This window comes from Myotis myotis, unplaced genomic scaffold (assembly GCF_014108235.1).
Source record: "Myotis myotis isolate mMyoMyo1 unplaced genomic scaffold, mMyoMyo1.p scaffold_m19_p_3, whole genome shotgun sequence".
Taxonomy (NCBI): domain Eukaryota; kingdom Metazoa; phylum Chordata; class Mammalia; order Chiroptera; family Vespertilionidae; genus Myotis; species Myotis myotis.
The window spans coordinates 10,311,310-10,337,399 of record NW_023416335.1 but is presented as its reverse complement, the minus strand read 5'-3'; the positions used below and the strand labels follow the sequence as shown (position 1 = coordinate 10,337,399).

The 26,090-nt window shown below is 44.5% G+C and overlaps 1 protein-coding gene across 6 annotated transcripts in view; it reads right to left on the bottom strand.

The window, feature by feature from the left end:
• The window catches only part of MTUS1 (microtubule associated scaffold protein 1), a 133,660-nt gene extending 108,029 nt beyond the window's left edge, over nucleotides 1-25,631 (bottom strand). For 3 of the 6 annotated variants that reach the window (XM_036301895.1, XM_036301897.1, XM_036301898.1), the window contains exon 1: nucleotides 25,049-25,197. The gene's annotated coding sequence lies outside the window, so the exon portion shown is untranslated. Of the gene's footprint in view, nucleotides 1-25,048; nucleotides 25,199-25,491 lie in introns of those variants that run through there. The other 3 variants (XM_036301901.1, XM_036301899.1, XM_036301896.1) reach the window with 2 other exon arrangements.
• Between the last annotated feature and the right edge of the window lie 459 nt (nucleotides 25,632-26,090).

The window sequence follows — 26,090 nt, the reverse complement described above, 5'->3', positions numbered from 1 at the left end:
TTCTCTGCTTGATTTGAAAAGTTAACTTAGGCTGAGAAATTATGAGTCTTTATTCCCTGGGACACCAGTGAGGATCCAAGAGAAATAAAAGTCAACAGTAAAGTAAATAGAAAGACGAGAAATCAGATCCCAAGGAGAGAAATAATGAATTATTCATCACTGGAAATTAATGGCTCTGAACCAAACTTTTAAAACATTTTGTGATGCCTCAGGTCACCAAACCCAAGTGCAGCAGCGAGGGAAGAGTATAGGATTAGCTGCAGAAACTCAAGGCTGCCTGGAGGGGCTGGAAGCAATTCAGAAAGCCCGGTGTTGGCATCGGTGGCCTGCGTGCACAAAGGCAAACGTAGGGTAAGACGCTGCACCTGGATGTAGCACCTAAACGCAGCAGGGGCTTCCCAGGAAGAGGTCTCTCACGTCTCCCTCATCGCTTCCGTTTCTGTCCACCAGCCTACAGACATCACAGCTCCACTCACGGTACCAACAGCTAGTGCGACCGAGTGGAAACTCGAGCTCAAAGCACCCAATTGGTACATGGGCCTCAGACGCACAGCTGCTCATTCAAAGCACACATTTACTTCCTCCTTCACCTCCATGTAGCTATACTGCTGGGACAGGCAGTCCCCACCTGACAAGCAGGTTCTCTTCCAAAGTTCACGGGAAAATGTATTATAAGCCAAAACTAATTTTCCTAGAGCCACACTATTAATGATGACTAGGTTCCCAGGCTGGCTCCCAAACAGAAACCCATTGAATCCAGGATGTATTACCAGCTTCATAAAGACCTACAAACATCCTTGTAAGCACTTAATCTAATCTAATAAGAGGAAAACATGCAAATTGACTGTACCACTGCTACACCCACAAGCCACACCCACCAGCCAATCAGGAGCGAATATGCAAATTAACCCGACTAAGATGGCGGCGGACACAGAGCTGGAGTGAGCAGGAGGCTTGGGTTGCCCCCAGCAATGGAGGAAGCCAAGCTTCCCTCCTGCCCTGCGGCCCTGAGCTCCGCTCAAGGCTACAAAGTTTCAATTATAGAAGATAAATAAATCCCAGATACCTGCTTCCAGCTCGCAGCCGTGGCCAGCCTGAAAATGGCCATCAGCCCCTCACCCAGGCTGGCCAGGCACCCCAGCAGGGACCCCCACCCTGAAGGGGCTGTGGCCAGCCTGAAAACGGCCCTCAGCCCCTTACCAAGGCTGGCCAGGCACCCCAGTAGAGTCCTCCACCCTGATCCAGGACACCCTTCAGGGCAAACCAGCTGGCCTCCACCCATGCACCAGGCCTCTATCCTATATAATAAAAGGGTAATATGCAAATTGACCCTAACAGCAGAACAACTGGGAATGGCTGGTCACTATGACACACACTGACCACCAGGGGGCAGATGCTCAATGCAGGAGCTGCCACCTGGTGGTCAGTGCGCTCCCACAGGGTGAGCTCTGTTCAGCCAGAAGCCAGTGATGACAGGAGCCTCTCCCACCTCCTCAGCAGCGCTAAGGATGTCCGACTGCAGTTTAGGCATTGCTCCCTGCTGGCAAGTGGACATCCCCCGAGGGCTCCCGGGCTGCCTGAGGGATGTCTGACTGCCAGCTTAGGCCCGAATCCCCCAGGGAGCAAGCCTAAGCCAGCAGGTGGTCATCCCCTGAGGGGTCCCAGACTGCAAGGGCACAGGCCGGGCTGAGGGACCCCCCCGAGTGCACAAATTTTTGTGCACCAGGCCTCTGGTATATGTATAAGGACCAAGGAGCTGAATGCAAGTTAGAGTATTACTTCAATGGAAAAAGCATTCCAAGTCAGAAAAGAGAAGCGAAGAAGTTACTTTTTCTACTTGACTCTGGCTACAACCAGATGCCATGGAGTATGATTCAGTGACAACAAGGACATTCTGATACATGCTGCAAACAGATGAACCTTGAAAACACACTAAATGAAATAAACCAGATACAAAAGGACAGAAATGGTATGATTCTTCTTACATGAAGTACCTAGAACAGGTAAATTCATGGAAAGTAGAATAAGTTACCAGGACTAGTGGGAAAGATGAATGGGAAATTCTTCTTTAATGAGTTCAAAGTTTCTGTTTGAGATGATGGAAAACTCTGGAACTAGATAGTGGTGATGCCTATATAGCACTGTGAATGTACTATATACCACTGAATTGTATATTCAAAAATGGTTAAAATGATAATTTTATGTTATGTATATTTACCACAATTTAAAAAAAAAAGAAAAAGGAAGGCAATACCACAAACTAGAAGTGCCAGAGCTAATGGTCTAACTTCATTGCTACCTCAACTTCGCCAATCTATAGAACAGGAGAAAAACATTACAGCCCGTATCTTAGAACTCAGGGCTGCCTCCTGAGCATTTGAGATCGCATACGCTAAAGCCATGAATGGAAAGGTCTGCACCATAGCACTTGTCACCACACTAACCACTGTGGCTCCGCACAGCTGCCAGGTGGAATCAGTCACAGAGAAAAGAACCCACTTGTACACGGGAACACATACCTTAAGTTTGCTTGTTGTGTTGTTAAAAACCTTCATTTAAATTCTCACTCTACCAATATGAGTCATCAAGCAGATAAATGATTTCAGAGGAGAGTAAAACTGCGATAGTAACCAGGGCAAATCCAACCAGTCCCACAACTTAGGAACAGGTTTCTAGGCAGGCGTTTCAGAGTTAAATCGAGGTGCTTAGACCCCCAAAACCACTCTTTAATAGTGTTGCTATCATTCCCAGAGAAAGGTTGATGCAACTACCTCTACATGGAACACTCCCACTCCAGGCCCACGTAGTAGGAAGCTCCTTCTTCAGGGTTAAATGCATCTCAAATTGATTGCATGGTTCCAAGAATAAGAGCTGTCTGACAAACATCTGTGTATTGGCAGAAGTCTCAGGCACGAAGTCTTACTTTACGTTAGCACTCAATGAATGTTGACTATAATCAGATTTTCTTAGCGATCCATTAAACATCACTCACAGATGATGGATCGAAACTAAAAAGTGGTAAACAGCCTTAGCTGGTTTGGCTCAGTGGATAGAGCACGGGTCCTCAAACTACGGCCCGCGGGGAAAACATTTATCTGGCCCGCCAGGTGTTTTTGCCGTCGCTGTGTGCACAGGAATTTGTTCATAGTTTTTTTTTAAACTATAGTCCGGCCCTCCAACGGTCTGAGGGACAGTGAACTGGCCCCCTGTTTAAAAAGTTTGAGGACCCCTGGGATAGGCATTGGACTGCGGACTGGAAGGTCCCAGGTTCAATTCCAGTCAAGGGCACATGCCTGGGTTGCAGGCTTGATCCCCAGTACTGGGTGTGCAGGTGGCAGCCAATCAATGATTCTCTCTCATCATTGATGTTTCTATCTCTCTCTCCCTCTCCCTTCCTCTGTGAAATCAATAAAATAAAATAAAGAAGTGGTAAACAACTATTTTTTTCAAACTTACATATTTTTATATTTTTTTTCCTTTTTATTGAATCTATTGTGGTGCCACTGATTAACAAAATTATACAGGTTTCAAGTGCACAATTCCATAACACATCATCTATACACTACATTGTGTTCACCACCCCAAATAAAGTCGACATCCATCACCATTCTCCCCCCATACGCATCTCCAGCTCCCCCCGGCCCCCCGCTACAATCACCACACTGTTGTCCGTGTCCATGAGTTTTGTCTCTTTTTTTTTTCTTTTTTGCTCAATCCCTTCACTCCCCTACTGCCCCCCACACACACAGCTGTCAGTCTGCTCTCTATGAGTCTGTCTCTATTTTGTTTATTAGTTAATTTTATTCATTAGATTCCATATATGACTAAAGACAACTATTTTTAATATTTAAACACAAACATAAAAAAGTAGTCCAGCTGGTGTGGCTCAGTGGTTGAGCATCAACCTATGAACCAGGAGGTCACGGTTCTATTCAAGGTTGGGTCATATGACCAATTGTAGGCTCAATCCCCAGTAGGGGGTGTGCAGCAGGCAGCCAATCAATGATTCGCTCTCATCATTGATGTTTTTCTCTCTCTCCCTTCCTCTCTGAAATCAATAAAAATATATATTTTTTGAAAGTTGATATGTGTAATACTCTTCCTCTTTAAAGACCTAATGGTCATTGTCCTTTTGGAAAGCAATGTCAACAGTCATAAAAATGGGTTTGATGTCATCTTACTTCAAATGAAAACCTCTGAGCCTGAGTTCAGGTCACAGCAGCCCCCCGCTCTGAGACCAGCCCCTTTCACTCACTGGCGTGGGCTCCACTGGACGAGCTAGCCCTGGGATAGGCACCTGCCTCAAATGGGGCCGGAGTCTCCCTCCCCAACATCTGGAATATGAAGCAGCTAGTTAGGCACAGTGTGTCCATGGAACTCCCTGGAACTGAAAAGCACATAAATGCAAGCTCTGGGGTTAGCCTCCTTCCTCCATGCACCCAGCAGCACAGGAAGAGAAAAGACTGCTACCAACGTCCCAAGAGACGCAGAAACAAAAAACAATACGGAGATTGATCGACCTGACTTGATTCTCTACAACTTCCTTCACGCCGAATTCTGAGAAATATTCCGTGCATTAATAACATTGATCCATTTTTCCCCCAAGGTAGCTTGGATTTCTATTACCTTCAATTAAGAGTCTTAAGTAAACCATTGCTAAGAATTTACCATAGGAAAGACTTTAAAGAGAGGATTTTCAGCTTATTTTCTACAACTATGATGATTAGAAACAATCCAAATGTTAGCCGGGGACTGCTCTGAAATTTACAGTATCATAAGCCAATGAAACGCTACCATTTAAAATACACAGGAAAAGAACATGAGAAAATGAAAACAGTAGACGTGAATGGGGTAGGGGGCTGTGGGTTACTGATGCTATTTTCATCTTGTCTTTGTTATTCATTAAAACTGGGAAGAAAAATCTAATCATTGCCGAAGTGAAAAATAACAAAAATGTCCATCACTGGTGGATGAATTTTAAAATCCTGGTACATCCATATAATGAAATACCACTCAGCATTAAACAGGCAGACCACTGAGACGACGAGAGAAAGGTACCGCAAACACACACGTGAAGTGAAAGAAGCCAGACACAATCGGCAATCATGCTATCTAGGGAGATATTTACATACCACCTGGAAAGGCAAGACCATGAGGACAGGACTCACACCAGTGTCTGTCCAGGTGAGGAGGAGAGGAGGGGGAGGGCCGAAGGGGGCATGAGGACACTTTGAGATGATGAAAAATTCTATTTATTTTTATTGTGGTTGGTGATTACACAACTCCACTTTGTCAAAATTCAATATATCCAGAGCGTGATTAGTATGTGTGTCACATAATTCTCCCATACATTCCCATTCTAAATGTATGGGTCTTTGTTTAAAGGACCTGCTGTCTGCAAGTTTCCGAACAATGCTTCACTCTGTGTTCCCAGGCAGTACTAGTATAGGAGACAAGGCACGTTACTGTTTCCACTCTTCCAAAGTGCTGTGACCAACATTAAATACAAAATATTTTCTTGGAAGTTAGAAACATAGAGAAATATAGCCCACTACACCCAGCCTCCTAAAAGGAATCACCTGCCCTAGCAGGTTTAGCTCAGTGGATAGAGCGTCGTCCTGTGGACTGAGGCGTGCTGAGTTCAATGCTGGTCAAGGGCATGTACCTCGGTTGCAGGCTACCGGCCCTGGTCGGGGGCATGTGGGAAGCAACCAATCTATGTATCTCGCTCACGTCAGTGTTTCTTTTTATCTCTTCCTCTCCTTCCCGCTCTCTCTAAAAATCAATGGAAAAAATATCCTCGAGTGAGGATTAAAATAACAATAATAATAAATAAAAAATAAAAAGAATCACCGCCAATATTTACTTGAGGCAATGTTTCTAAGTCAGCCTTGGCTGGTTTGGCTCAGTGGATTGTGTGTCGGCCTGCGGACTGAAGGGTCCCGGGTTCGATTCCTGATCAAGGACACATGCCCAGGTTGCAGGCTCGATCCCCAGCTGAGGGTGTGCAAGAGGCAGCCGATAAATGATTCTCTCTCATCATTGATGTTTCTATCTCTTCCTCTCCCTTCCTCTCTGAAATCAATAAAGATATATATATCTTTATTGAGATATATATATATATATATATATATATATATATATATATGTATTTTTTTTTTAATTTAAGTTTCTAAGTCAGTCAATCACAGGAACGTTCACGGCCCCCTCCACATGCCAGGAAGGACAGTGACTGTGCCCCACTTTCCCACCGGCCTGCAGACAGCGCCCCCCTGCTGCCCCGCCTCCTCTGCTGGCAGCCCGAAGCAGCAGGCACTCTGGGCCACGCGGCCCTCCTCCTGGACGGGGACTATTTTTAGGCCTGTGGCCTCTCTCTGATTTCTAACTTGGCCCTGGACATCCATGAGGCAATCTTTGGAAAGAAACCCTCAGAAGCCAGGCAAGTCCCAGTAGGATTAGCAACTCTCCTCTGCTGACACAGCAAGAAGCCCCTGAGCTCCACAGGAGAATGCCCTCCAGGGACAGCGGGTCATGTGACCTTCATAGCCCTCCTCTGGCCAGACCAACACCAGGCTCCCACTGCAAATGTGCCAGCCGATCCTGCCTGTGATTCCATCAGGTTAGAAAAAAAAAAAAAGAATCAAAGATGAAAGAGTTCCTAATCTTAGGAGAATTTTAATCCATGTACCAGAAAATGTGAAACTCAGTGGTAAGATTTCTTTTTCCTAAAATAACATGTCCAACAGCAACATTGAGATTTATAAAATAGCCCTGGCCAGGTAGCTCAGTTGGTTAGAGTGTCGTCCCAATATACTAAGGCAGTGGGTTCAATTCCTGGTCAGGGGACATACAAGAAGCAACCAACAAATGCATAAGTAAGTGGAACAACAAATCAATCTTTCTTTCTCTCTAAAAATCAATAAATTAAAAAAAAAATTAAGGTTTATGTAACAGCCTTGGAAAGAGGTCATTATTGATAAAAATATTCAAAGAAAATTTTAGTCATCTTTCAAAAAAAAAGAGTGCAGCAAGACAGTGTAGTATGTTAACTATCCCCTTGTGCTATTTAAAACTATAACCATATACTATAACGTCTGTAAACTGGAACAGGCCTACCAGAAGCACTAACTATGTCTGATGTTAAACCTTACATCACCTACTCCTACATTTCTATAAAAGACAGCTATAATAACATGCACTTCAATTTCAACGTTTGGTTGGTCTTCCCATCTCATCACTAAAATGAAGCCTGAGAACCTCAAACTAGGTTTGAATGTTTTTAACAACTGAAACTTCATAATAAGAGGGGAAAGTACATTTACGTATTTCATCTGGTCCCTTTCCTCAGAGGATACCACAGCAGACCAAAATTGATCTCTTTCATTCATCCTCAACCTACCTTTCGTAAAGAATCTTTGCCTAGCCGGCTTGGCTCAGTGGAGAGAGCCTCGGACTGGGGACTGAAGGGTCCAAAATTCGATCCAGTCAAGGGCACATGCCCGTGTAGTGGGCTTGATCCCCAGTGTGGGTCCTGCAGGAGGCAGCCGATCAATGATTCTCTCATATCATTGAGGTTTCCCTCTCTCTCTCCCTCTCTGAAATCAACAAAAATACGTACTTTAAAAATTGTATATCTTTTCTGAACCCACAAGCTTCGTGCCAAAAATATTTGCTCTCCAGATCCTTATGGGTAACGCTAAATGAAGACTCATGAAAGCATTGGGATAACACGCTGGCTCCAGGATTTGAGAAGACAAGCTGCCTGACTCAGAACTGCGGATCCGAGGAATGCTGAAGACTCACTCACTGGTCCTGGCATGGCAGTGCGCGTGTTTATCGGGAGTCTCTGGCCCAGAAGATGAGTGAGCACATCTCTACCTGTCAGGTACCCTCCCCTCCTTCCCCTGTGGAGCTCCAGGATGGCTGCAGGGGGGGGTGGGGGGGGGGAGTTTGCCGAAAAGAACAAAATAACATAACATGAACCTCAAAAGCAAGAAACCCAGGCAAGTCCCCTCCCTCCCTTGCCCTCATGCCCAGAACAGAATCTCACTGCTCTCAAACTGGCTACTTTGTGTATTTCTCAGATGGGAGTGAAAGAAGAGGGAGCCTATGGGATCTCAGAATCTTAATAGACTCAGAGGAATCGATGACGTAATTTTTTTTAATAAAAAAGGACAATGAATATGCAGTGTGTTATAGAAGAAGTGGAAATTCACAAACTCGGCTGTGTTTATTTAGCTTTATATTCCTAAGGCTGACATGTTTAATGCAAAGGCTTTAGGTCCATGAAAATGACCCAAGTCTGGCTCCCAATTGTACGATGGCCTATGACAGCATTAAAATCACTGGTGGGTGAAAGTCAATCAACACAGACACCTCTAGGCCTGGCCAGTGCTACTAAGTGGTTAGAGTGTCTGCCTGCAGGAGTTCAATTTCTGGTCAAGGCCATGTATCTGGCTTGAAGATTTGATCCCCACCCTGATTGGGCATGTGCGGGGGGCGGGGGGAGGGGGTGGTGGGGGCGGGCGGCAACCAATCAATGTCTCTCTCTCTCTCTCTCTCTCTCTCTCTCTCTCTCTTCCCCTTTTCTCTCTCTCTTCCCTTCCCCCCTCCCTGACACTCTCCCTAAAAATCAATGGAAAAAAATATCCTTAGGTGAGGATTAACAACAAAAACAGACCGACACCTCTAAACAATTACCCTCAGCAATAAACTCTCAACAGCAACAATTCAGGAACATGCTGGCTCCTCCATAGGAATCTGCAGCTCAGTTGTGGCCAACAAATCCCAGGCTGAGGCCGGAATCATTGTTCCCATTCTCACAGATCTGTGGGCCCCCACAGCATGCCAGGCTGGCTTGGGGTTTAAGGCCGAGATGGATGCAATGGAGACGTGCACTTAAAAATGGGAAGGATGTCAAGGGCGTGGAGGGGGGGAAGGAGACATATGTAATACCCTTTGTAATACTTTAAGCAATAAAACAATTTAAAAAAATCAACTGGTATAAATACAGATGTAACAAGACAATAAAAGACAGAACCTGGCTGGAGATCCTGGCTAGGAAAAAAAAAAGAAATGGGAAGGAGATGTTCCACTCGTGCTCACTCAGTAAACATCTGTGGAGTTCAGTAGCCCAGCTCGTCAAAGTGAACAATGCCAGTATCCACTCAGGCCTTCCTCCAAATGGCTTCAACCCCCTGTATAAACTATTTCAACCAGAAGGTAAATGAAATAACATTTCTCTTCTTGGATACTAAGTTCCCAGTTTAGCAGTAAAGGCAAGATGGCTTGTGTGGTTTAATTTAATCCACATTCACAACTGAGAAAACTTCTACTTCCCCACCATTCAATGAACGCTGGACATTTTAGTTAACAGCATCAACCTCACCAATTTCCTTACAACTGTTCTCTTTACACCAGAAACTTTCAAAAAAAGAAATAATCCTTATGTGACTTTTATTACATTCACAGCCTCCAATCAACTACAAAAGGAGGAACCCGTACAATACCACTAGTCCTGCAAAACTTAGTAGCTACAGAAGGGGATCGGTTACCTCGTGCACCACCCAGCCAGTTCCCTTATCCCTGCTTTAAAGTGACCTTTTACTACCGAAGCTTACATTCATTCTACAAACATTCCTCAGTCGCCTACCACGTGCCAGCTAAGCTGCTAGGAGCACAAGACAGCCCCTGTCTTCAGGGAGCCTTCAAAGAGCCTTCAGTGCAACTGAGAAGACAAGACAGTCCAGGGTCATAATTCCAAATACTGCACAAGAAAAAGCGGCCAGAGCCTACGGGAACTCCGCTGCTGTGACCATGGAGGGGGTCCTTTCGTGTAGCTCCCGGGGGAAGATGGAGCATCAGGAACAGGCAGGTGAGTGCACCTCAGCCTTTCAGATGTTATGTAAAATTCCCCCTCCCAAAATCTGGAGACACAACATGGGGAAGTCAGCTTTTAATTTTGCCACTAAGGACACGGCAGACAAAATACCTGTTTACGACTACCCACAATTATAAAAGGACATCTCTACTACTACCAACACTTTATAAAAGAACATCTTTACTACTACCAGCACATTACAAAAGTCATTTTGTAACACAAAAATGAAGGGAGTAGATAATGCAGACTAAAGAACCTTCTTTTAGCTTACATTATATAAATTTCGCCTGATGAAAATGTTAGCACTTTTTTTTCCACTTCACTGTATATGGTAGACACTTGGTTTCCAAGCCCTCCACCATTCCCCTTCACAGATCCTCACGCGGAACCGCTGGGCTGAGTGCAAAGGGCAGCAGGGAGAGGAGGGTGGGAGGCTGGAGAGGGAGGCTGCCAGATGGGATATGAATGGCAGTTTCCCAACTCTCCAGGAAGATCAAAGCGGGGGACCAGAGGGAAAGACACACATAAAAGTGCTGAGAGGGCCAGGGCCCAGGAAAGGCCAGGACAGATCAAGGAAGAGTCACTGTGTCCTAATCCCTCCACTGGAAGCCACAACAGAGACCACAGAAACCAGGACACACCTGGACAGAGCCATCTACAGACTGACCAGGACACACCTGGACAGAACCATCTACAGACCAACCAGGACACACCTGGACAGAGCCATCTACAGACCAACCAGGGAACACACACACACACACACACACACAGCCATCTACAGACCAACCAGGACACACACACACAGAGCCATCTACAGACCAACCAGGACACACCTGGACAGAGCCATCTACAGACCAACCAGGACACACACACACAGAGCCATCTACAGACCAACCAGGACACACCTGGACAGAACCATCTACAGACCAACCAGGACACACCTGGACAGAGCCATCTACAGACCAACCAGGACACACCTGGACAGAGCCAACTACAGACCAACCAGGACACACAAACACACACACACACACACACACACACACACACACACACAGCCATCTACAAACCAACCATGAGGAATGATTCCACAGAGGCCACAACACCAGAAGGCAGCATCTGGACCAGACAACCTCACCCATTTTCTGAGATCCTGGTGCTATAAAGCTCCTCCAGGACCCAGGTACCATCCCAGATGTGGGTGTCCTGGGGAGGGAGGAAAACAACCCTTGAGAGGAGAGAACAGCCCTGGAAAGGAAGTTTGAATTGACCAAATTTAAATCCTGAAGTTAGGTAGTATGCCTAGTAACTGGCACCCAAACATCCTGGGGAATTAGTTCACTTTCAGGAATAGAGGAAGCAGGCACAAAATAATTCCGGTCAGGCCAGAACATCACTGCAGTTCTTTGGATCACTTAGGACAGTGGTTCTCAACCTTCCTAATGCTGCGACCCTTTAATACAGTTCCTCATGTTGTGGTGATCCACAATTTCATTGTTACAAATTGAACATAATTAAAGCATAGTAATTAATCACAAAAACAATATGTAATTATAGATGTGTTTTCCTATGGTCTTAGGCGACCCCTGTGAAAGGGTCATTCGACCCCCAAAGGGGTTGCGACCCACAGGTTGAGAACTGCTAACTTAGGAACTCACCCACCTCACACCAACTCATACTGTTTCAGAAAGAAAAATCAAAATAGAATTTAAATCATATATACTCTTTCCTAATAAAGTCGACAAGTATTGTAGAGTGAGGCTGATCTAACAGCTGAAACACTATCTGAGGCTTTTGAATGTTGGAAGGACTTGTGAGCAAAAAAGCTGTGTTCACAGTGTTCAGGGCATCAGGGGCTGACAAGTGGGGACTGTCTCTCGCTGACACGTTGTCAATTCCTACTTGTCCAGCCACAGTCAGCCAAGTGTGTGAAGCCAGGATGGGGCAGCGGGCAGCTACTTCTCCTGTGGATAAAGATAACAAAGGCAACACACAGCTCTTCAAAGTCCACAAAGCGTTCTCACAGTCCTCCTCCCAGTGACAGCCCATGGGACAGATGGGTCCCATGACCGTCACCTTCCTCCTAAGCCTCCTCTCCTTTTATAGAAGTCAAACTTGATATTTCCACAACTTCAGTACCTTGTCCAAGAAACAGAGTTAATAAATAGCAATGGCCATTAAACCCAGTTCAAATGTGTAATCTTTTTTTTTTTTAATATATTTTATTGATTTTTTACAGAGAGGAAGGGAGAGAGATAGAGAGCCAGAAACATCGACGAGAGAGAAACATCAATCAGCTGCCCCCTGCACATCCCCCACTGGGGATATGCCCACAACCCAGGTACATGCCCCCGACCGGAATCGAACCTGGGACCCTTCAGTCCGCAGGCCGACGCTCTATCCACTGAGCCAAACCGGTTTCGGCCAAATGTGTAATCTTGATCTCCCTTCCATCCTCCTTCCCACAGGAATAAAGTCTACTAACCTTTGGCAGCTCTAGAAAGCTATATGGACCCACAGCTGCCCAGACACGGAGAGCATGTGCTATTCATGGGGAGCTCCCACATTTACTCAACAACTGGCTTCCCTACCTTGGGCAAGTCAAATATAATCTTGGCCACATTTTCCTCATGGGTAAAAAATGCGTATCACAATAACAATACAGCTCCTAAGGGTTGTTTTAAGAGTTAACAGGAATTGAGCAACTAACAATTCTGAAAATTTCTAACTCAGAATTGTTAGTTGCTACTGTTATCATGGCAGCAACCTTTGAAAGAAGCTTTATTATTTATCCTCATTTAACTTATGACCAAAGCTTAGCGACATGTTCATACGGTCAAGGGAACTTTCTGGACTAATGGATGAGATAGATAGATAGATAGATAGATAGATAGATAGATAGATAGATAGATATGATTAGATTAGATTAGATAGATCTATCTCAACTGTATTGGTTATATAGATCTGCATTTGTCAAAATTCACCTTTGTACATTTAAGCCAGGTGCATTTCACGGTACTTAATTTTATCTCTAATTTGTCTCATAGGTCATGTGGCCAGCAGACAGCAGTGCATATTCCAGAAGACATCTGTTAATTTGCACTGGATCCTAAAGATGTTTTCCTTGGCTCTTGTTCTGTAATCCACCTTCCAACTAATTCCTTCCTACCCAATTTAAAACCTGGAATGTTGACTACACCTACTAACTACCATTTTTGTCTGACATCAAATATGCCCTATTTATGTAGAATTTTAAGCTTTACTGTTACCCCCTGAATATATTCACAAAGACCCACCCCTTGAGGAGTTGGTTTCTGGCTATTAACCTCTATAGCAACTGACCTAAACAATCACCTTATACTAGTAAAGTTGGTCAGGGCCACATACCAGATGTCTATAATCCCAAACCAGTAGAACTGAGAATCTAAAATACTCTCTAAGTCAGCATTCCTTCAACACATTTCTGAGCAACTAAATATAAAACATGATTCTATGTACTCCTGATAAAGAGGTGAACAAAATTAATTTCTTGCTTGTGTGGATATTACATCATATTGTAGATAACGTTCAGAATTTTATCAAAAAGTAGGCTTTTTCATGAAGAGCAGTAAGAATTGTGAGAGTCAAAACAATAAGACAAAGTTCCAGCATATCACTGAGCCAACACAGACTGGACTGTCCCCATAAAAGTAAACAAGTAAAACCAAACCCCCACTTACACCCAGTACCAATCAAGGGCCACCGTCAAGGACTGCAGAGTTGAGCCAAGAAAAAAAAAAGGCCTAGCTGGTTTGGCTCAGTGAGTAGAGCATCAGCCTGTGGACTGAAGGGTCCCAAGTTTGATGCTGGTCAACGGCACATACCTCGGTTGCAGGTTTGATCCCTGACCCTGGTTGGGGCACGTGCAGGAAGCAACTAACCAATGTGTCTCTCTCATCATTGATGTTTCTATCTCTCTCTCCCTCTCCCGTCCTCTCTGAAATCAATAAAAATATATCTTTTAAACTCTATTAATTAAAAAAAAAATTCCCAAAAGGTAGCACAGGTTGTTTAGGGGAAGGAGAGCAGACTGGGTGTGCAGGGCAGTGCTTAAAGCGAAAATGAAACCTTTCCCCTGAAAGTGTTAAATAACCATGAACAGCTCCTTGTTCAGAACACTTCGGACAGTTGCCATATCTCTTCAAAGTCCACTTGGCTAAAAGGAAATAATTTTCCATTTGAGTCAGGCCAAGGCCAAATGAAAAATGTCCTGTGTGTGTAGTTGGCAGGCACCTCACACTGAATCTCCCAACCTTCACTAAACACCAACTTCCTGTACCCTTTCCTTGAAAATGATTACCTATGTTAGGCTTTCCACTGGCAAATAAAAGTTCCTTAGTAGAGGTTAAGGTGTGTTCACATCTAGCTTGCAGGAGCCGCCCAAAGGAAGAGCCAATCTTTGCAAAAGGACTTTTCAAGGCCTAATACTGTACTTTCCTTAGAAGTCACTTTGGTAATAGAAAACTGGTGACCTTCAGGCTAGAAACCATGACTGATACCCAGGGTGTAACTGTGGTTTTATGGGGCATTCTCTTCCCAGTTCTGACTGACAGCAGGCCTCATCTCCTAGTTAAATTTCTACCTGGGATTAGCTCCATTTACCTAAGAATTACCTGCCTCCCTGCAGCTTAAAATAAGGAAATAAGATTCAAAATTTCTATAGAAAAAGTGTTTCAGAAAAGCAAATATTAGTCCCTATTCAAGATATATGATCTTGGCCCCACCGGTGTGGCTCAGTGGTTGAACATCGACCTATGAACCAAGAGGTCATGGTTCAATTCCTGGTCAGGGTACATGCCCAGGTTGTGGGCTCCATCCCCAGTGTGGGGCATGCAGGAGGCAGCTGACCAATGATTCTCTCTCACTGATGTTTCTCTCTCTCCCTCTCTCTCCCTCTCTCTCTCCCTCTCTGAAATCAATTAAAAATATTTTTTTAAAAGATATGTGACTTTGGATTGCTCTCTGTAAATGGGTACATTTTAATAATGTATTATTGTACAACCAATGGAATGATTCAAATGATTGTTCTGATAAAACTTTATTTGGTTCTTCTTGAAAAAAGTCTGACAACTATAAAATCTCATGGAAATGTAATATATATCATTGTAATAATCTGTAGCTGTTGATTTTCAATTTATGCCAGGAATTTAATGGCTTACTAGATTTTAACATTCTGGTTTATATTCTGTGGTTAGAAAATGGGAAAAAAATGACAAATCATAATTCTAAGCTACGTCATCTGAAATGTTATATATCCGAACTACTGCATGCCTTTGATCCCATTTCAGCACCAATGTGAAGAAAATCCTACCAACAACAATGTATTACTTCGGATGGAATTGAAAGCAGTCAAGTAACAATATCACATTGGGAGTGGGGAATGGACCAGAAGGGAAGAAGACCTGGGTCCCTGTCCTAGTTCCATAGCTTACTCATCATAATACAAAACACCTACCCGAATAGTTCCAGTGCTCAACGCCCTTGTGCATAGAACAGAACTCACACAACTGGCCTCGCCCACCTCACAGCGCTGATGTGATAGTTGAATGAAAATGTCCTTAATGCCGTATTTACAAGGTACTTGCCAAAAACACATGGAGTTATTATTTCGCTTTGTTTGAAAAGTGAAAATTCAGAATTGCCTTAGTATTTAAATAGATGAATGATCACATTTTACAACCAGAACTCTTAAATATAAATGTTGGTGGACTAAACTACAAATTAAAAATTAGAGCCGAGGATGGCAGGACTTCAAAAGCCACACGTGCTTATTGGTTCAAAGTGATGACTCAGCTCTAAGTGCTTTTAGAATGTGCTGATAGCAAACCAGCAACGTAATTTACAGACTTCAGCAAAGATGAAAGTATCTGCTTTGATTTAAAAAGAAAAAAAATGCAGCTTACATATAGCAAAATAGAGCAACTCGCTAAACTCGAACCCTCAAGAAAATCAAGAGGTTACAAAGCTCGAGTCCAAGAATAAATAATTTCAACTGTTATTGGTACACACTGGTTCTTTTTAAGGAAGAGGGAAAGTTATTAAATTCCAGGCTCCTATGCAGAGTCAAGAAACACCTCCACCAGAAGGGAGTGGAGGGATTTAAATTCCATGATCGGAAGAGGTTTAAAACAAGAAACAAAGGAAGGCTGTGATTAGCATTAAATCGTTGTTTTCTCTGTGCCTGGCACTGAGGTAGAACAGCCCCATGAGACAGGTATTCTCCCACTGTCCCGATGAGGCCACAGGTGCAGAATATGACGTGGCCTAGCATAGACCTCACACAGGAACCCAACTTGGTCTAACTTAGAAGTCTGTGCACACTCCAGTACATTCCTGTCCCCAATGTTCTAGATACCAGTAACATTCTTTCCAGTTCTATAACCAAGTATGTCTCCAAGGTTTCATAATGGTCATCAGGGTAAGAAAAAACCGCCTCTATTTGTTTTACTATTCCAATTTTAATAAAAACAGGAGGGAGGAGCCCTAGCCGGTTTGGCTCAGTGGATAGAGCGTTGGCCCGTGGTCTGAAGGGTTCGGGGTTTGATTCCGGTCAAGGGCACATGCTGGTTGTGGGCTCGATCCCCAGTAGGGGGCGTGCAGGAGGTAGCCGATCAATGATTCGCTCTCATCATTGAAGTTTCTATCTCTCTCTCCCTTCCTCTCTGAAATCAATAAAAATATATTATTTAAAAAAAAAAAAAAAAAACAGGAGGAAGGAGAGGGGGAAAAATAATACTCTGCCCAGTAGGCTTCTATTTATACAATATAAGTAGAAAATAATTTTCATTTGACTATGTACCTACAAAGTTATAAATTTTAAATATTTAGTGTAGCAAGACATAACCACCATTTTCTACCATAATAGTCATATGTGCAATATAAAATCATTTAAAGTTTTGTATAGAAAGAGAATACAGGCTTTTTCCTATCTCCATTCCCTTTTCATTGACTAGACTACCTCTTATCAGGGAATAAAAATTAATTAGTAAAATCCCTCTGCCTAGTTGTCATGAATATCTCCATAGAGCAACATCAGAAGTTTTTAAGCATTAAACCAAAACATTCCATACTTGGGAGTCCTGAATCAAATTCAATAACCAGCAATTCTGGTGAACCATCCAAAAGTTTTCCAGAAATGCAAAACTACTCTGAAACACACATCTTATTAATGTAACAAGAGAAAGAGCAATCCCAGACTGAAAACCCATCTGAATTCCTCTTTAAATTGTAAATACATATTTCTCCAAACAAGGAACAGCCCAAGTCTCCATTCACGAGCAGCTGTCAACCTGCGACTGACAGTACAAGTGGAAATGTCACAAATTCTCACAAGTAGACTTAATTCTGCACAAGTATATGCGTACAGGCATGCCAGGTACTTTATTAAAAACAGAATTATCACTCAGAAGGAATGGGAACCTCCCACCTTCCAGCTCAACGTTAGCCTAACCACTAATGGCACCGATTTCACAGGCTGAGCTGCCTCGCTCTTGGCTTGCTGCGTGTATCAGTGGATGAGGGGGCCGGCATGAGGAGAGGACAAGGGCAAAGAAGACAAGGTCAAGGGAAGCAAGAAGGACACTGATATCTCTGGCTTAAAAGACCTTCTAGGAGCTGTGACTAACTGGAGCAAGAATTTCAAACTCCATGCCTTAGGAGCTTTCGATGATTTATTCCAGGCTACATCTGGTACAAATAATTCTAAAAGTGCAAACGTATGCAGTATCATAAGGTTTAGACCCTCCTCTCAAGACACATACAAGATGTAACAAAAAGATATTGGGGGAAAAAGTCACTAAAAAGCTTCTCCAGAGAAGGTAGGTGCAACCACAGACTGCAGTGCCTCTCAGCTCTTTCCGTGAGAAGGAAACGTGATCCAAGATCACGAGTCTTTACAGAACCAGAACTGTCAGAACAGCCGTAGGTTTGCGAGAATTCAGTCCAGGGAGCAGAATCCCCAGTGCATGGCACAGTGTTAATGGCTGGGGAGAATACTCCTAGCAACTATGAACACTTACGAAAATGTCCAAAACTGCACTTTTCACAGTGGTTGAGGCTTCTCTGACAGACTCCCCTGAGAACCAGGGCCAATTTTTTCCAGATTCAGCACTTCTGCCTTGCAGTGTTTGGCCCATAGAAAGCGCTCAATACAAAAATTAAACTTAAGATTCTAAGAGTAAGTTCCTAACCGGTTTGGCTCAGGGGGTAGAGCGTCCACCTGTGGACTCAAGGGTCCCAGGTTCGATTCCGGTCAAGGGCATGTACCTTGGTTGCGGGCACATCCCCAGCAGGGGGTGTGCAGGAGGCATGTGATCAATGTTTCTCTCTCATCGATGTTTCTTACTCTCTATCCCTCTCCCTTCTGCTCTGTAAAAAATCAATAGAATATATATATATATATATAAAAAAAAGATTCTAAGAGCAAGGAATTTTACTCAAGCCTTTTATATACTATTTAAGATAAAAACATGCCCTAGCCAGTTTGGCTCAGAAGGGTCCCAGGTTCGATTCCGGTCAAGGTCACATGCCTGGGTTGTGGGCTCAATCCCCAGTACAGGGTGTGCAGAAGGCGGCTGATCAATGATTCTATCATTGATGTTTCTATCTCTCCCTCTACTAGCCTTCCTCTCTGAAATCAATAAAAATATATTTTTTTAAAAAAAGAGTTTTCTTTAAAAAAAAAAAAACCCACATAATCTTAACTATCCCCTATACATACGTGGTTCTACATAAATGGTCTAGGTTGAATATCTGATAAAAACAAGTGCCTTTTTCGTAGTAGAAAATGTACCTTCTGTAACCCATTCCTACTTCTCCAATCTTTCTTACTCTCTCTCCAATGAGTAGGACTTCCACAATCCTCTGTGGTATTACAGACTATTGGGTTAGCTGAGCAGAAATGTACAAATATGGTTCGGTTCATCAATTTGCCTAAGAATGAGATATCTATGGCGCAGTGGGTTACTGTATAATAAAATATAGACTTTATAGTGCAAGGTGACTTCACCAGTAGTTCTTCTAGTAAAAACAACTCAAACAACTTGACACAGGTTGAGGGGGTGGGCAGGGGAGTCCATGTTGGAATGTCATCTCCTAGGCTACTTATATCTATACTGGCTTCTATTTTTATTCCGGAAGCTAACCAAGTGACCTAGGTTTTAAAAGGCCATGCAGTCGCAACTTGATATCATCGTTAACAATTATCAAAACAATCTACGAGGTAAACAGGAGAGACAACTTCTCCTCTGTCACTGAAGGCTGTAAACACACCATAGGTTAGGAACTGCTTATCTGAAATAAGGTGAAGAAATATTGACTTTTCCTTCAGAACCGGCCTGTAAGTAAACAATGCTGGAGTTAAATATTACCAAGTTTCCACTCCAGAAAAAGTATAGAAGCCAGCTAACCGGACAGTCCAGACCCAGTGAACACTGGCATACCCATTCTTTAGGCTGCATGTTCATTGACAAAGGAATGTATTTTTCTACCTCTCTTCCTGCTCCTCTGATAAGTGTGTCTCTCCCAGGGGAAATTCCTTTTCTCAATGACCATTCAGGACATAAAACGTCTGCCAATGTTTTAGTTAATTGTAGGGGATCAGAGTAACTACTGATTGGCCCTCAAACTTTAACACTAATTTTCTTTTCTTTGCATTGAGCTTAAATATAAGCTGACAAGGTACAACAAATAATTTAAAGTCTTCAAAGGAAATGATAAGGAATCTGATGGCTTTAAACCCCTCTTTCCAGGGCACCTTCCCTGGAAGACTGATGCGCTCCCAGTCTGTTTTCTTTTTTCTTTTTCTATTTTCAATATATTCTTATTGAATTCAGAGAGGAAGGGAGAAGGAGAGGGAGGGAGAGAAGGAGGGAGAGACAGAGAGAGAGAAAGAGAGAGAAATCTATGATGAGAGAGAATCATTGATCAGCTGCCTCCTGCACTCTCTCTACTAGGGATTGAGCCTGCAACCCTGGCATGTGCCCCGACTGGGAATTGAACCATGACCTCCTGGTTCATAGGTTGATGCTCAACCACTGAACCACGCTGGCTGGGCCAGTCTGTTTTCTTCCCCCTCCTTCCCCCCATCTTGCTGTGGGTACACAGTGGGGGACCGCTAGGCCCACACTTCTGCTCAGCCCAACTCCTACTAAAACATGAAATTAGCACAATATTCAGACAAAATCACGTTACCTGGAAGTAATTTCCTTGTGACCCTTCACCCTTTCCAGCTAGTTTGAGAATCTTATAACCTGCACTTGCCCATCGTCTCTCACTGCTCAAAAGGAATCTATTCAACCTGCTAAAAAGTGTACATTTCCTCAAGAGAAACCTGAAGCGACTTCATTTTTTTTAAAACTATGTTTTTATTGATTTCAGAGTGGAAGGGAGAGGGAGAAAGAGATAGAAACATCAATGATGAGGGAGAATCATTGATTGGCTGCCTCCTGCATGCTCCCTACTGGGGCTTGAGCCTGCAACCGGGCATATGCCCTGACCAGGAATTGAACCGTGACCTCTTGGTTCATAGGTCAATGCTCAACCACTGAGCCACACCAGCCGGGCCTGAAGCAACTTTAAAACTCTTAGTTTTACAGCCTCAAAATAAAATGAAATCTCCAGGTGCGAGTAACGAGAGAATGTGTGAGTTTTCTTTCTTTTACTCTTGTAAGTAATGGGCACACAAGAACATTCATCGATTTTGATCTGGGTCTACTAACAAAACTTAAAAAGAGTTTATCTGTAAGTAAATACATTTTTATTTCTCTTCAGGATGGAGCTTAAACTGAAGGCCAAGGAAAAGTTACTAGCTATAATGTACTAAAAGGTTTTGGAATCAAAGATTTATATGCAAATATGTACTTGTGAACTGCTTCAAGCTATTTGCTTACGTAAAGTTCCTCTAGATTGAATTTAGTTTACACTGTAAATTTGCTCAACATTTCTTCCTTGATTGCATAAAAGTCAGCCATCAGGGCAATCACAAATAGTAACTTAGGTTACAGTGTGTGAAAGCGACGTCTTATTGTTATCTATCTGCAGAGTAAGGAGTAGCCCCCAAGTCTGTCATCCCCAAGGCGAAAAATCCATTTCATCGTGAGCCAAGTGAACAAGGAAAAGCCATGCATGGATAACTGCCCACATAAAAGTAAGAACTGCTGATTTCAGAGAAGATGGAGGTCATTTAAAAAAATAACTATCATCAGGGCAGTGTTTTATAAAAGTTGGTTTAGAAATACATTTTTAGAAGCAGTAGCTGACAGTCAAACTCAGTTCCTGGTTATACGGAACGGCCCTAGGCCAAGGATAAAGAAGCCTGGTCAAAGCAGGCTTTTCTCAACCACGTGTCAGGCTGGCTAAAGTCAGACTATATCATCTAATCCCTCTTTTTTCTTTCTAAAAAAAAACAAACAGAATGGGGTCACCCATCCTCAGTCAGTCACTCCTCTACAGGCCACAAGCCACCACTGCCCACAGACCGGCCAGCTAAGTGTGGTGGTCACCACGTGGCCTCAACAGAGAGTCTGGGCCCATTTCTAAGTGTCCCCGAACACCCTAACCACACACTGACCTCATCCTCTGGGCTCTTATTGGTCCCCTGGCTTATTCTAAGGCTCTAAAAGATGGAGAGTGAAAGGGCCTGGGCTCTGATGGGGACCGCTCACAAGTCCTCAGGGTATACTGAAGCTTCCACAGTATGGAAAGGTAACTCACATTTGGGAAATCTAAAACACATTTTCTCCTCTACAAGTAAGTAGATTAATCTAGGAGTAGTATTCGAAATCAATCTGGGAAAACTTATGAACTACATATACACCCAACTAGACAGCAGGAGAGACTCGTGTCAATAATGCAAAACTACAATAATGGATATAAAAAGGATTCTAGCAAAACAGTAATACTAGAGATGAACTACTGAAAATAAATGGATTGTGAGCCTGGTTTACATAACCACAGAACAACAGGTCTGAAAGACTTTCATTCCCTGGAATTTAAAACTTTTCTGTTCTTATCTGCAAGAATGCTATCCCTAACGATATATACCATGCACACTATTTCTCATCAACAAACACAATCTGTTTTGCAGCAGTCTCTACTCCAGGACATGCAGGTTCTGACAATGGATTTGATAAGAATCTAAACCAGAATTGGGGGGAGAGGGTTCTTTTGAAAGTCATCTTCTGTCACTGCCATACATAGCTCTTAAACTATGATTCAAGAGTGTTAAAAATTTTGTTTTGAGAAAGTCAACAAATTTGGCTACATTAAAGTATAGAACTTCTATAAGTCAAAACCACTACAAATATATGCTAAGTGTCTTTATAAAGCAAAGCTGGGAAAAATAGCTGCAATATGAAGGCAAAAAATTATTATCAAGACATAAAGGCTCTTATAAATTGATAGAAAAATGCTAATGTCCCAGGAGAAAAAAAAAATGGCACTACATTCAACTAAAAGGGAAGAAAAATGAAAAATTACTAGATGTTTTGCTTTCCAACATTATTTGCAATCAAAGACATGGAAATTTAAATATTGAGATAACACTGTTCACCTATAAAGCTATCAAGAATTATTTTTCCTTTTAAGGATGCCTCCCCATATTAATAAGAATATAGTAACACAGGTATTCTCATAGAGTGCCAGTGGGAACACACTTGGGTATAACATTTTTTTGGAAAGCAAATAATCAATCTGTATAAAGAGATTTATGAGAGACAAATGGCAGGGGAGGGGGAGGGTTAGAGAGCAACCAAAGGACTTGTATGCATGTATATTAGCATAACCAATGGACACAGACACTGGGGTGGTGGGGGCTTGCCCAGGGTGGGAATGGCTAGGGGGCTGGTCAACTGGGGGGAAAGGAGACATATGTAAAACTTTAGACAATAAAAAAAAAAAATAATAAATAAATAAATAATAAAGAGATTTGTGAATCATCAACTGTGTTTGGAGGACTCCATCTAAGGAACTATGCTCTGTAGATCAAGTTTCATAAAGAATATTGGTTGCATCAGTATATATTTAATCATAGGAAATAAATTAAAAGTTCAGCTATAAGGAAATGGTTAAGTAAACTGTTATTTCTACATAATATTATGTAGTCACTAAGATAATATTCTTGAAGAACTATGAAAATATCAGAATCTTTTCATGTGTTAAGCAGTAAAAAAATCAGCATGCAACAGTATATTTATGCCATCACTGTAAAAAAATCTTTATTGTATTGTGATTATCTTTGGATGATATGATTATTTAACTCCTTTTTTATTTTTATTTTTTAGAAAGAGAGAGAGAGAAAGATTGATGTGAGAGCAAAACATCCTGCATGCCCCCTACTGGGGATCGAACCAGAGACCCCAGCATGTGCTCTGATCCAGAATGGAACCTGTAACCTTACAGTGCACAGGACTATGCCCAACCAACTGAGCCACACGGGCCAGGGCGGATTATTTAACTCTTATACTTTTTCTGAATCTACCAATTTTTATACAGCAAGCATGCATTACTTCTGAAATCATAACAAACAAGACCAACAAAATAGGGCCAGTGAGGGGCATGCTTTTGAAATGCTTACATCAAGTAACTGCAGTATTGTTTCCAAGAAATACCCAAAGAAATCTAGCTATAATTTTAGAATCCTATGAAATACTCAAAATTGTAACCTTCAATTACTGATGTATAATTAAAAGGTGCAGGTCGTGTGCAAGCACTATTTGCTCCACGCTAAGCAGATTTTTAAAAGAATAGGTGAAAAAGTTGGTGTGAGTTTAATGTATAACTATACATTATTTTAAACTAAATTCCTCTCCTCATGTTTTTGTTTTTCTTAAGGATAAGTAGTTTTTAATCATTTCTTTGTATAACTTTCCTATGGAGTATTGTACCTAAGAAAAAAATTATGAAAGCACATTGTAATGCACGATACAAATAGGACATCATTGTTCCTGTTTAAATTGCCCATCATTTCCTGCCCTAATTATCCCTGAAAAAGAAGTCTGTCTACAGAACTGCAATTCCAACTATGCGATTCCTTGTAGTGTTAACCAAACACTGTTATCTGGGTGTATCTACCCTCCTTAAGGAAGTCCCAGGCTCCCAGGAGGCAGAACCTCTGGTTTCTTCCCCACACCACCCCACCCACCTAAGGAGTGGTGGTAGGGAGGGAGACTAAGCCCTCCAGCCCCCCCCCCCCCCCCCCCCCCCCCCCCCCCCCCGCCGGCCCAGGCCTGAGGACTTAGCTTGATGGTGACTGAATCCCCATTACCTGGCAAAATATGAAGGCTTTCATCCCAGCTTTCATCTGCCGGCACCCCTCCCCGTTTTGCCTGAGACTTTGATTTTATTCAAACAAAACACAACACACTGGGATTTCCTTTAATAGCCCACTGACTACTGAAGCAGTATTAACAAAGTATGTGAAACTCTATGCAGGCTAAATGAAGGATTCATCTCCCCATGTTTACTCCAAAATAAATTAATCCGAGTCAAAAAACAACAACTAACTTAATAGAAAAAGAGTACGTCTTGAAAAGACAAAAAGAGTTTGAAGGCAAGCAAACACACACACATCCACTAATCATTCTAGAGGAGTCCAACCTGGTGGCCTGAGAGCCAGAGAAGCCCAGGGACCCGCAGAAAGTAGTACCGCGGGGCGAGCGGCCGTGGGGAGCTGCCCAACCCCATTAATGCCATTTTCAACCCCGATTACTTATACCCAGAATGGGCCCAAGCCAACCGCCCAGCGAGAGGGCTGGGCTGCAGGGCCCTGGCGGGTCTAGTGTCTGGTGGGCGGCTTCCGGCAGAGGGTACAGCTTGTCGGTCTACAGGGAACGGAGTCTACCGTGAGTCCTTCGGTCACTTTCAAGGTGACAGCGGCGAGGTCCGCATCCGTCCCTTCCGCACCAGCTGCGCGGTGCCCACGTGAGACCTGCTCTCTGCAGCCTCCGCTCGGCCGGCGCTGCCTCCCCACTTCTCCCCCAACTTTGGCGCCCGAACCCCTAGAATAGCCGCCCCCGCCCCCAAGGCGAGCCCCGCCACCCGAGGCCGGGGGCGCTCGCCACGTCCTCCCCCCGCCGTCGCCCGCGATCCCCACCGATGACAGGCGGGGCGGAATCGACCCAACTCCGCACTTACCTCTGCGCCTCGGATCCAACCCCGCGCCCTCCCGGGAGCCAGACGCGGGAGGCGGGAGAGCTGCATTCCCAGCCCCAGCGCCCTTTGCACCCTCGGAAGGCGCTGCAGGTCCCCCCCCCCTCCACCCCCCGGTGCAATCGGGCACCTGGGGACACGCGGGTCGGCCCCACCCCCACCCGCGCGCCGGCGGCGGTGGCTGCTGCGGGGAGGGATCCCGGAGTCCCAGAGGCGCCCCAGCCTCCGCCCCCCCCCCCCGCACCCCCGCCTCTCGGGCCGCCGCGGGGCGGAGCGAGGGCGGGGAGTTCGGGAAACTTGTAAATAGAGGCCGCCTCTGCCCCCGCGCCGGCCGCCGCCCCCTCCAGGCCGCCCCGGCCCGCGCCCCGCCGCTGGCGACCGAGGCCGGGAGGCGCCCCGGGAAACTTGGGAGACGCGCCAGGCGGTACCTCGGCCGGGCTCCGGGCTCCGGGCTCCGCTCGCCCGCGGGCTCCCGCCTCTCGCGCTCCCGGCGGCCGGTCCCGAAGCCCCGCGCGCTCTCGGGCTAAATGCGGGCGCGCTCCGTGCCCAGGCTTCCGCCCGGGACCGCGCTGCACCTGTTGCCACGTGCGACGCGGCGGCCGCCTGCGCACCTGGCCGAGCGTCACCGTCCCGACCGCACGGGGCCCCGCGGGCGGCCGGCCCTCCTCCTCCTCCGCGCCCAGTGCCGGGGCCCGGGCCCGGCTGCGGGGAAGGCCTGCCGCCCGCGGCCCTGCCGGCACCTGGGCGCCCCGAGCGAGCTCCCCGACGGCCGCCAGCGGGGGCGCCTGGCAGCGGGGAGCGACCCGGGGGTGGCAGGGCGTGGGAAGTTGGCGGAGTTACCAGGACAGAGGTTTTCGAGGAACCAGCGGGGACTGTTTCTTCAGTGTCCGACTCCCCGTCGGTAGTATTATCTGCATTATCTTCACTTCTAAGAGGTTTACTAGCAAATACCAGGCGTTATCTTCACTTCTAAGAGGTTTACTAGCAAATACCTGCTAAAGGTTAGAGACGTGAGCTCCAGAGCTGT